Consider the following 12,597-nt stretch of genomic DNA (forward strand, 5'->3'; position numbering starts at 1 on the left):
GCAAATATGTATAGGCTATTTATAGAAGAAATACAAATATCCAATACACATTTGTGAAGTGCTCAGCCTATCTAGTAATAAGGAATGTGAAAACTAACAGTGTGATTCATTTTTCACTCTTTAAAATTGGCAAAAATTAAAACAATTTATAGCAGTCAGTGTTGGTGAGGTTATAAACAGATACATTCTTTAAAGAAGACAGTTTGATTATAACAAGATTTAAAATATCTCACCCTTTAACCCAGAATCCCACATGGGGGAATGTATCATAAAAAAATATTTGCTCATGATGTTTATTTCAGCATTGTTTCTTTTTTTTAATTTCCTTTTTTTTTTGAGGGGGGGTTAATCCTTGCCTCAATTGATTTTTAGAGAGAGTGGAAGAGAGAGCGAAAGACAGAGAGAAACATCAATGTGAGCATGAGTCCTGACCAGGGTCCAGTGCTGGGGAGGTGACTGGAATCGAACCCGGGGCACTTTGGTCTGCAGGCCGATGCTCTGACCACTGAGCCAAACTGGCTAGGGCAGTTTGTCTCTTTTTATTGCTGAGTAGTATTTCACTGTAAAGATATACCACATTTATCCATTCACCTATTGATGGACATTAGGATTGTTTCCACTTTTTTGGCTATTAAGAATAATGCTGCTATGAACATTAGCATTCAAGTTTGTGTAGACATATGTTTTCATTTTTCTTTGAATAGATTCCTGGGAGTGGAATGTTAGGTTGTATGGTAAGTCTGTGTTCTACTTTTTAAGAAACTGCTAACCTGTTTTCCAAAGTGGCTGTACCATTTTATATCCCCGTCAGTAATGTATAAGAGTTCCAGTTTCTTCACATCCTTTTCAAAACTTGGTATTGTCTGTTTTCTTCTATTATTCTAATTTTGGTGGATATGTAGTGGTATCTCATTGTGGTTTTAATTTGCATTTTCCTAATGTCTAATGATGAGCCCATCAAAGTACCAAAATATCCCCCAAAATGGAGTTCAAGTTTGAGCAAAACATAAAGCAGCGTGTGTGACCCTTTAAAGGACAGGCAGAAGGAAAAGTCACCCTAAAGCACGATCTGCTCAGGTCTCGCCTGTGAGAATGGGAACAGGCAAGAAGAGAAATCTACATGCATAGCTGAACTTGAGAACATTGCTTGGGGCCCCGGGGCGATTTCTGTTTCCTGGCTTTCCCCCACTTCCCAGACAGCTGCTCACAGAACTTGGGCACGTATCCTCCTATTCTGCCTGGTAGCCCGTGCCAGCCACTGGGGACTGAGCTCATACTTTTTGTGGAAAGATGCCACCTTGAATTTGCCAGGGTGGCCTCCAGGTCGGTTGCTGAGAATGGGCTCGTCCCACTTCAGCGGCCAGTGAAGTCCTGTGCCCTTTGGAAGCCCAGAGCCCACATAATCAGAGAGGACTGTGCCACTGCTGATGTCACTGCCCTTCTTGTTGACCACCAGAAAATGGTGCCATTCCCTACGTTTGGGGTCCTTTCTGCTGGGAGCATCCGGGTCTGTCGAGACCAAGGTGTAGAGTTTACTTAGATCAAGGCCATCCCTTGCAATACGAGTGGGTCGGTTCTCAGCCTGGGTGGGCGTCAGCACTTTGCCCAGCTCGTCTACCTCCACCCCGGCGTAAGCGACCTGCAGCGGGTGCTGCGGAGTCTCATCCACCCCCTGCAGGCTCCAGGGCCGGGACCACTTCCCGAGGTCCGCCGGCACACGGGGCGGAGCAGGCGGACAGCCGGGAGAGCCAGAGCAGGAGCCGAGAGCCACGGGAGACCAGGAGCTGTAAAGTAAGATTTTAAATCGGGTAATAGAAATCCTCCAACTTTTCTGTTTTCGAAATTGTTTTTACTATTCTCAATCCTTTGAATTTCCGTAGAAATTTTAAACCCAGCTTGTCGATTTCTCCCCAAAAGGGCCTGCTGGAATTTGGATAGGGATCGCGTTAAATTTATAGATCCAGGCGGCGGCCTGGGCCCGGGCGCGGCGGTAGCGGAGCCGGAGCCGGAGCCGCATCTAAGATGGCAGCGGCGGCGGCGGCGGGGCGGGCGTTGTGGGGGTGGCGGGCCGGGGCGTCTCGGGGCCCTGCGCGGCCGAATCGGGGCTCCCTGGCGCCCACTTTCTCGCCATCGGCGATGCGATCGGCGGGATCAGGGGCGCGCGGAGCCGCAGGCGATGCGCTCTAGCCCCGCCGAGGCAGGCATCGCCCTCTACAGCCTTGAAGATGTGTGTGTGTGTGGCGGGGGGGGAGGGGGGCTCGGTGTCCCGCGAGACGGAGTGCAGCCGCGTGGGCAAGCAGTCCTTCATCGTCATTACCCTGGGCTGCAGTAGCGTCCTCATCCAGTTCGCCGCACCCAAAATCTATTCCTTCTGCAATATCCTAAAGACCTGCCGGGGCCATAGCCTGGAGCGGTCGGTGTTCTGCGAGGAGGAGTCGTCCTCCATCTCCGTGCAGTATTTCCAGTTTTATGGCCACCTGCCCCGGGAGCAGAACAGGATGCAAGGCTACGTGCCGATGAGCACCTAGCAGCGTGCCATACTGCAGAGCCACAGGGACTTCAAGGACAAGGTCGTTCTTGATGTTGGCTGTGGCTCTGGGATCCTGTCGCTTTAAAAAAAAAATCTATATGTATATATAATTGATTTCAGAGAGGAAGGGAGAGGGAGAGAGAGAGACATCAATGATGAGAGAAAATCATGGATCAGTTGCCTCCTGCACCCCCCACCCTGGGGATCGAGCGGTAACCTGGGCCTGTGCCCTGACCGGCAATCCAATGGTGACCTCCTGGTTCATAGGTCGAGGCTCAACCTCTGGGTCACACTAGCTGGGCTCCTGTTGCTTTTTGCTGCCCAAGAAGGAGTAAGGAAGACATAGGCAGTGGAGGGCATCACCGTGGCCCAGCCCCCGTAGTTCTTGGTGAAGAATAACAACCTCACCGACTGTACTCAGCCACTGTATCATGGTCATCTCCCGGAAGGTAGAGGAGGTCTCGCTCCCTGAGCCAGTGTACATCACCATCTCATAGCCTATGGCAGTGATGGAGAACCTATGACAGGCGTGTCAGAGGTGACACGCGAACTCATTTTTTTGGTTGAATTTTCTTTGTTAAATGGCATTTAAATATATAAAATAAATATCAAAAATATAAGTCTTTGTTTTACTATGGTTGCAAATATCAAAAAATTTCTATATGTGACACGGCACCAGAGTTGTTAGGGTTTTTCAAAATGCTGACACGCCGAGCTCAAAGGGTTCGCCATCACTGGCCTCTGGGCTACATGCTGTTCAATGAGTGCATGCTCGAGAGCTACCAACATGCCAGGTACCTGAGGCCTAGTGGAAACATGTTCCCTATCATTGGTGATGCCCACCCCGTGCCCTTCATGGATGAACTGCTCTACATGGAGCAATTCACTAAGGCCAGATTCTGGTACCAGCCATCTGTCGGCCCTCCGAGGCACTGTTGTGGATGAATATTTCTGGAAGCTTGTAGTGGACACATTTGACACCTGGATCTTTTTAAAAAAAATATATTTTATTGATTTTTTACAGAGAGGAAGGGTGAGGGATAGAGAGCTAGAAACATCAATGAGAGAGAAACATCGATCAGCTGCCTCCTGCACATCCCCCACTGGGGATGTGCCTGCAACCAAGGTACATGCCCTTGACTGGAATCGAACCTGGAACACTTCAGTCCGCAGGCCTACACTCTATCCACTGAGCCAAACCCGTCGGGGCTGACACCTGGATCTTGATGGCCATGCCTGTCAAGTACACGGTGAAGTCCTTAGAAGCCAAAGATGGAGACTTGCACAGGATAGAAATCCCATTCAAATTCCACATGCTGGGGGAGGGGGAGGTGATAAGAGAAAAAAGAAAAAAAAAATTCCACATGCTGCATTCCGGGCTGGTTCAGGGTCTGGCTTTCTGGTTTGACGTCACGTTCATTGGCTTATAATAACTGTGTGGCTTGTCCAGGCCCCAACAGAGGCCCTGACCCACTGGTACCAGGTCTGGTGCCTGTTGCAGTCACCACTGTTTGCCAAGGCTGGGGACACACTCTCAGGGACATGCCTGCTTATTGCCTACAGAAGACAGAGCTACAACATCAGTATTGTGGCCCAGGTAGACCAGACAGGTTCCAAATCCAGTCACCTACTGGATCTGAAAAACCCCTTCTTCAGATACACAGGCGCGACACCCTCACCCTGCCTGGGTCCCACTACACCCACTTGGAGAGCACGTAGAACATGGGCAGCACCTAAACTTCAGCAGTGGGATGGCTGCAGCTGGGATGCTGACTGCCGGGACCTGAGCAATGTTATCACAGGCGGCTCCAGTGTGGGCCACAACAACCTGATTCCTTTAGGGTCCTCTGGCACCCAGGGCAGCAGTGGTGGGGCTCCAGCACCCACCACCTGGTCAACAGTCAGTTCACCATGGGCATCCCTGCCATCTCCATGGCCTCACCCATGTCCATCCCAACCAACACCATGAACTAGGGGAGCTAGGTCCCTTCAGTGAGGAATGGACTGACAGCACCAAGAAACCAAATGAAGACCCTGCCCACCCACCCCTGCGCCTGGGCAGCTTTCATCCCAGTATTGGAGAAGCCCAAATACTGGTCACGGTCCTCTTTGCCTATAGAAATGGACACTTTTTAAAAAATATATATTTTTACTAGGGGCCCAGTGCATGAACTCGTGCACCTTGAAAGGAACTGTGGGCTGCGACGCTGCGGCGGGCACAGGGCCAGGTCTCAGCCCATCCTCTGCACCCCCGCTCGGCCCCTCTCACCTCAACCTCGGTCCCCTGTCTGCCCACAGCCCCACTCCTGCTGCCGCTGCTCCCATGTGCTGATGAGCCAGCACTGCTCGCACCCGCTGACGTTCGATGGTGCGGAACGATTTGGGCTGGTGCCAGCAGTGGGTGCGAAAGGGTGCAAGCAGGGCCAGTGCTGTCAGTGGGTGCGAGTGGTGGCTGCTGGCCCCATCGCCCTCCAGGAGCAGGGGGAGGTGGAGAAGTCCTCAGGGGTGATCAGGGCCATCAGCTGCCGCTTGCACCCGCTGACAGTGCCAAGCGATTGGGACCAGCGCTGGGCGCTGGCAGTGGGTGCGGCCGGAGCTGGCAGTGGGTGTGAGCAGCGGCTCTGGTGCTGGCAGCGGGTGCAAGTGGGGCCGTCACGGTCACCAGCAGCGGGTGTGCGAGGTGGTTGCCGGCCCCGATTGCCCCTCAAGAGCAGGGGGAGGTGGAGAAGCCCTGAGGGGCATTCAGGGCCAGCAGCCACTCGCACCTGCTGATGGCACCGAGCGATCGGGGCCAATGCCGGGCAGGACCACAGCGAGGGAGCAAAGAATTTTCAGTAACCACCAGAGGCTCGCCCCAATGACTGCGACCAGCGCCCTGCCTTGGTCTGGCGCCCCTGCTCACCTGCTCTACCATCCCACCGTGGCCGATGCCCGCCATGTTCTGCACGTGCCCCCTTGGTGGTCAGTGCACATCATAGTGACCATTCAGTTGTTCTGCCTTTCAGTCTACAGTGGGGCCTTGACTTACGAGAGTCCCGACTAACGAGTTTTTTCGAGATATGAGCCGTCTCTCGGCCGATTTTTTGCTTTGAGTTGCGAGCTAAAATTCGGGTGACATACGAGCCAGCTTCAGATACCCCACCGCTAGTTGGCGCAGCGAACGTCACAGTGATTTGACATACGAGTAATTTGAGTTACGAGCTCCGTCACGGAACTAATTAAACTCGTGAGTCAAGGCCCCACTGTATTTGAATACTAGCCTTTTATTATATAGGATTGATTTCAGAGAGGAAGGGAAAGGGAGTGAGAGATAGAAACACCAATGATGAGAAAGAATCATTGATTGGCTGCCTCCTGCACTGCATGCACCACATTGGGGATGAAGCCCATGACCTGGGCATGTGCCCTTGACTGGAATCGAACCCAGAACCCTTCAGTCCACAGGCCGACGCTTTATCCACTGAGCCAAACCAGCTAGGGCGAACTTGGACACTTTTTACACAGTGTTGCTGCCGCTACCCCCACCGCCCACTCACATCTTGGCCCCGAGCGTGGGTCACTGCCATATTTTACACAAGATCATACCATGGGACCCCTGTTTCCCCCTCCTGCCCTCTCTACCCTGACCTGGGCTTGAAATCTAACGAAACAGACGTGCCCAGGCCTGACAGCTGCAGGCCCTGTGGGTGGGTGGCAGGGAGCAACTGTGGCCCTGCCCAGTTCCCCAGCGCCGGCCCCCCTTGCCTGTCTCCAGTGGGAAGGCAGTCCTAGCCAAACAGGGCCTCCCTAGGCCTTGGTCACAATGGGCAATAACATGCTGCTTTTTAAATTTTATTTTTTTTATGAAAAGAACCAGTGTTAATCCACAGACCCTCTGAGAAACCAGGCCGGCCAGGCGGAGCCAGCAGCCCCCCTCCCCCACCTCAGAGGCTCAGTGGTGAGGGGTGGCCGTGCAGGGACTTCAGAACAGGGTGGGGCCAGGCCTGTGCAGTTCCATGTATGTGTCACAAAAGGGTTCACCTCACACTTGAATGTACAACCCACTCCAGCTGTCGGGAAGGCCCTGCCTCTTGCTGCTATCCTGTCCCTGAGCCCCTCTGGGTCCGCCTCCCTAATCCCTGCCAAGAGCTAGAACAGGAGGCCCTGGGGCCTGGAGGGGAGGAGGGTCAGTGTCAGCCACTAGACACAGAGAAACCTCAAGGATCTGTTATGGAAGGCGTTCTTTTCCCTTGTAGCTAACATTAGGCCCGTGTATTTCCCTCAGTATTTGTATTCCCAGCCTAAATCCCATTTGGTCACGGTGTATGATTCTTTTTATATGCTGCTTAATTCAGTTGGTTGATATTTTGTCAAATATTCTTACATTTATGTTAATGAGGGATATTGATTTTTAGTTTTCTTTTCTGATGATTGCTTTGTTTGGTATTGGTAAGGGGTAAAGCTAGCCTCACAGAATGAATTGGGCAGTATTCTGTCTTCCTCTATTTTCTGAGAGTTTGTGAAGGATTGGTAATATTTCTTCTCTAAATATTTGATAGAATTCACCAGTTTGCCAGTGAAGCCACCTAGGTTTGAGCTATTCTTTCGGGGAGGATTTCAAATTAGTAATGCAATTTCTTGCTGTAGGTGTGTTCACATTTTCTGTTGCTTAGGGGGTTAATTTTGATAATTTGTGTCTTTTCAGGAATTTGTCCATTTCATCTAAGATGTCTAATGTGTGGGCATAAACTTGTTCATACAAATTCTTTTTAATCCTTTTAGTTTCTGTAGTGTGGGTAGTGTTGTATCCTCTTTCATTCCTGATTTTGGTAATTTGTGTCTTTTCTCTCTCTCTCTCTCTCTCTCTCTCTCTCTCTCTCTCTCTCTCTCTCGTCAGTCTTTCCAAAGAACCAACTTTTAGTTTTTTTAATTTTTCTCTATTGTTTTTTTAATTGATTTCAGTGCTAATCTTTATTATGTCTTATCTCGCTTTGGGTGTAGTTTGCTCTTCTTTTTCTAGTTTCCTAAAATAGAAGCACAGGTTATTGATTTGATATTTTCTTTTGTGATACAGATATTTAAAGCTATAAATGTCCCTCTCAGCACCATTTTCTCTGTATTCCATCTTATTTTAAAAGTAAATTTTTTATTATGAGATAATTATGAATTCACATGCTGTTCTAAGAAATCATAGAGATATCCCATGTATCCTTTACTGATTATCCCCCAATGGTAACATCTTACAAAACTATAATATCTCATTGTGGTTTTAATCTGCATTTCTAATGGCTAATGGCGTTCATGGGCTTTTTGCCATCTGTATATCCTTTTTGGTGAAGTGTCTGTTCATGTATTTGCCTCATTTTGTAATTGGAATATTTGCTTTTCTACAGTTGAGTTTTGAGATATTAATCCTTTTTCAGATATGTGGTTTGCAAATATTTTCTCCCAGTTTGTAGCTTGACTTTTCATCCTCTAAATTAGATATTTCACAGAGCAAAATTTTACATTTTGATGAGGTTCAGCTTACCCATTTTTCCTTTTATGGTGCTTTTGATGTTAAGTTTAAGAACACTTTGCCTGGCCCTAGCTGGTTTGGCTCAGTGGATCTCCCGGGTTCAATTCCATTCAAGGGCACATGCCCGGGTTGCAGGTTAGATCCCCACTAGGGGGCATGCAGGAGGCAGCCGATCAGTGATTCTCTCTCATCATTGATGTTTCTATCTTTCTCTCCCTCTCCCTTCCTCTCTGAAATCAATAAAAAATAAAAATAAGAACACTTCGCCTGGCCCTAGGTCCTGAAGATTTTATCCTATGTTTTTTCCCTAAATGTTTTATAATTTTATGTTTTACATTTAAGTCCACAATCCATTTTGAGTTCATTTGTGTATCAGGTGTGAGGTTCAGGTTTAGGTTTATTTTTATTTATTTATTTTTTTGCCTTATGGCTGTTCAATTGACCCAGCACCATTTGATGAAAATATTCTCCTTCTTCCATTGAATTATTTTTTGCATCCATGTCAAAAATCAGTTGGGTATCTTTGTGTGGGTCTGTTTCTGGATTTTCTATTCTGTTCATTGACCTATGTCTATACGTCTACAATCTGGATTACTATAGCTATATAATAAATCATGAAATCAGGTAGACTAATTTTTTTCTACTTTCTTCAAAATTAATTTAGCTATTCTAGTTCCTTTTCCTTTCTATGTAAATATTAGGATGACCTTGTCTACATCTATAAAATTATTGTTGAGCCCTAGCTGGTTTGGCTCAGTGGATAGAGCATTGGCCCACAGACTGAAGGGTCCGGGTTCGATTCCAGGCGAGGGCACATACCTTGGTTGCAGGCTTGTTCCCCAGCCCTGGTCGGGGCCTGTGTGGAAGGCAGCCAATCGATGTGTCTCTCTCACATCAATGTTTCTCTCTCTCTGTCTTTCCTTTTACCTTCCACTCTCCCTAAAAACCAATAGAAAAATATCCTTAGGAGAGGATTAACTATATATATATATATTCATTCTGAGGTTTGGATAGGAATTGCATTAAACCAGTACAGGAATTTGGGGAGAACTAACATCTTTTCTATGTTGAGTCTCCTAATTCACGAACACAAAAAGTCTCTCCGTTTATTTAGAACTTTTTGTATTTCTTGCACAGGGTTTTGTAGTTTTTAAGGATACAAGTCTTATACATGTTTTGTTAGATTTATACCTAAGTATTTTATTTTTTACTAATTGTAAATGGTATTTTATTTTAAATGTTGGTGTCCATATGTTCATTGCTAATATATAGAAATACAGTTATTTTATACACTTATCTTGTATCTTGTGATGTTGTCAAAATTATTAGCTCTGGGAGTTATTTTATAGATTTTAAAAATATATATTTTTATTGATTTCAGAGAGGAAGGGAGAGGGAGAGAGAGATAGAAACATCAGTGATGAAAGAGGATCATGGATCAGTTGCCTCCTGCATGCCCCATACTGGGGATCGAGCCTACAACCCGGGCATGTGCCCTGACTGGGAATCGAACCATGACCTCCTGGTTCATAGGTCCACACTCAACCACTGAGCCACACCGGTGGGGCATTTTTACATAAACATTCATGTCATCTGCAAATAGAGACAGCCTTATTTCTTTCTTTTCAATCAAGACTCCTTTTATTTTATTTCAGTTTATTTCTTTGTCATGTTGCACTGGCTAGGACTTTCAGTACTATGTTGAATAAGATGATGAGAGCAGACATCCTTGCTTTGTTCCTGTTCTTATGGGGAAAACAGTCAGTTTTTCACCAATAAGTATAATGTAAGCTGTAAGGGTTTTTTGTAGGTTTTATTTATCAAGTTGAAGTTACCTTCTATCCCTAGTTTTCTGAGAATTTTTATGGGGAATCAGTGTTGAATTTTGTCAAATGCTTTTCTGCATCAATTGATATGATTATGTGATTTTTTTTTCTTTTTTAGCTTGTTGAAGGGATTTTAAATATTGAACTAGATTTGCATCCAGGGAATAAACCTCCCTTGGCCATGATGTATGACTCTTTAAAAAAAATTTTTTTTTACTGTAATAAAATACACATAGCATAAAACTTACTATTTTAGCCATTTAAAAGTGTACAATTGTCACTAAGTACATTCACGATGTTGTGCAATCATCACCACTATCTAATTCCAGAGCATTTTCATCACTCCGAAAGGAAACCTCATCCTCATTAAGCAATCACTCCTCATTCCCATTCTCCCAACCCCTGGCAACCACTAATCTGCTTTTTGTTTCTATGGATTTGCCAACTCTGCATATTTCATGTAAATGGAATTATACAGTGTGTGGCCTTTTGTGTCTGGTTTGTTTCACGTAGCACAATGTTTCTGCGGTTCATCCATGTCATAGCATGTGTCAGTACTTCATTTCTTTCTATGACTGAATAAGATGGCATATTTTGTTTATCTGTTCATCTGTTGATGAGCATTTGGGTTGTTGCCATCTTTTGGCTATTGTGAGCAGTGGTGCTATGCACATTCATGTATAAGTTTTTGTTTGAACACCTGTTTTCAATTCTTTTGGGTATATACCTAGAAGTGGAATTACTGGGTCATATGGTAATTCAATGTTTCAGCTTTTTGAGGAACAGCCAAACTTTTTCTAAAGTGGCCACACCATTTTGCATTCCCACCAGGAATGTGTGAGGGTTCCAGTTTCTTCACAGCCTCATCATGCTTTTTATTTTATGTTTTGTTGTTCGTGTTATGGCCATCCCAATGGGTGTGACGTCGTATCTCATTGTGATTTTTATTTTCATTTCCCTAATGAGTAGTGATGTTGAGCAGCTTTTCATATGCTTGTTAGCCATGTGTATATCTTCTTTGGAGAAGTGTCTATTCAAGTTCTTTGTTCATTTTTTAAGTGGGTTGTCTGTCCTTTTGTTGTTGAGTTGTAGATGTTTTTGATATATTCTGGATACTAGAGCCCATATAATTATTTTAATATGTTGCTGAATTTTAATTGCTAAATACAGGGGTGGGCAAAAGTAGGTTTACAATTGTATGTGCAACAGAATTTATTCTGTGTGTGTGTCAACAGCCACCTCTTCAAATAAATTATTTCTTATTTATTTATTTTTAAATATGGAATGCTTCACGAACTTGCATGTCATCCTTGGGCAGGGGCCATGCTAATCTTGTCTGTATCGTTCCAATTTTAATATATGTGCTGCCAAAGCGAGCACCAGAGTTTATTCTTTTTTAAAAAAAATATGTATTTTTATTGATTTCAGAGAGTAAGGGAGAGAGAGAGATAGAAATATCACTGATGAGAGAGAATCATTGATTGGCTGCCTCCTGCATGCCTCCTACTGGGGATTGAGCCCATAACTCAGGCATGTGCCCTCGACTGGAATTGAACCTGGGACCCTTCAGTCCCCAGGCCGATGCTCTATCCACTGAGCCAATCCAGCTAGGGCCCAGAGTTTATTCTTGTGTTATTTATTAATCATTGTATTATTTATTTGTATTACAACTGTATTCATGAGGGACATTGGCTGTACTTTTATTTTTTCTGATTAATCCTCACCCAAGGATACTTTTCCATTGGTTTTTAGAGAGTGCGAGAGGCAACCAATTGATATGTCTCTCTCACATAATTTTTTAAAATTATTTTTTTCTTTTTGCCTCTCTGGGTGTTTTTAGCTGCATTGTCTTTTAAGTTGCTGACTCAATCCTCTGCTTCATCTAATCTGCTGTTGAATCCTTCTAGTGTATTCTTCATTTCAGATTTTGTATTCTTAAATTTTGACTGATTCTTTTTCATTGTTTCTATGTCCTTTGTTTTATGCTTACTATCTCTTTGTTGAAGTTCTCACTAAGTTCCTTGTATATCCTTATAACCACTGTTTTGAACTCTGTACCTGGTAGATTGCTTGCCTCCATTTCATTTAGTTCTTTATCTGGGGATATCTCCTGTTCTTTCATTTGGGGCGTGTTTCTTTGTCTCCTCATTTTGGCTGCCTCTCTTTATTTGTTTCTGTGCATTAGGTAGATCTGCTATGTCTTCTTGTCTTGGTATGGAGGCCTTATGTAGTAGGTATGTTGTGGGGCTCAGTGATACAGTCTCTCTGATCACCTGAGCTAGGTGCTCCAGGAATGTCCCTTGTATGGGTTATGTGAGCCCTCCTGTTGTAGTTGAGTCTTGATTGTTGTTGGTCCCTCAGTGGGTGGGGTCGATTCTTAGGCTGGGTGAATATATGGATTGACCCCAACCACAGTGTATGAACTGCTGTGTGGAGGCTGACCCCACAAAGCGAAATTTGCCCCAACAGGGTTTGTGCCTGCTGAGATTTCCCTTTGGGCATGCTTCTTGAGGAACTAATTGGGTGGTGCTCTGCTGTGGTCTGAAGCCTGCCACCAGGTGTGCTGGTTCTGAGGCCTCTTGGGAGGGACTCCGTTGCAGCAGGTCAATATTAGGCACTGCCTGTGACTGGCTCAAGGCTACCTGTTTGGAGCTACAAAGGAATCCACAGTTTGTGCTACCTCTGCTGGGCCTGGGTATGATGAGAGGAGCCAAGCTGCACACCAAGGCCGGTTTCCACCAGCA

General features: G+C 45.6%; 1 non-coding gene and 2 pseudogenes across 1 annotated transcript; 1 reads left to right on the top strand and 2 right to left on the bottom strand.

Moving 5' to 3' along the window:
- Positions 1-706: 706 nt before the first annotated feature.
- LOC102432916 lies at positions 707-2,017 on the bottom strand (annotated as a pseudogene).
- A 10-nt stretch (positions 2,018-2,027) lies between these two features.
- On the top strand, positions 2,028-4,513 carry LOC102433228 (annotated as a pseudogene).
- Positions 4,514-11,126: 6,613 nt separating this feature from the next.
- On the bottom strand, positions 11,127-11,233 carry LOC111825293. Its single transcript, XR_002828466.1, has one exon. It is a non-coding gene; the product is annotated as a U6 spliceosomal RNA (small nuclear RNA).
- Between the last annotated feature and the right edge of the window lie 1,364 nt (positions 11,234-12,597).

This window comes from Myotis lucifugus, unplaced genomic scaffold (genome assembly GCF_000147115.1).
Source record: "Myotis lucifugus unplaced genomic scaffold, Myoluc2.0 scaffold_20, whole genome shotgun sequence".
NCBI classification, from domain to species: Eukaryota; Metazoa; Chordata; class Mammalia; order Chiroptera; family Vespertilionidae; genus Myotis; species Myotis lucifugus.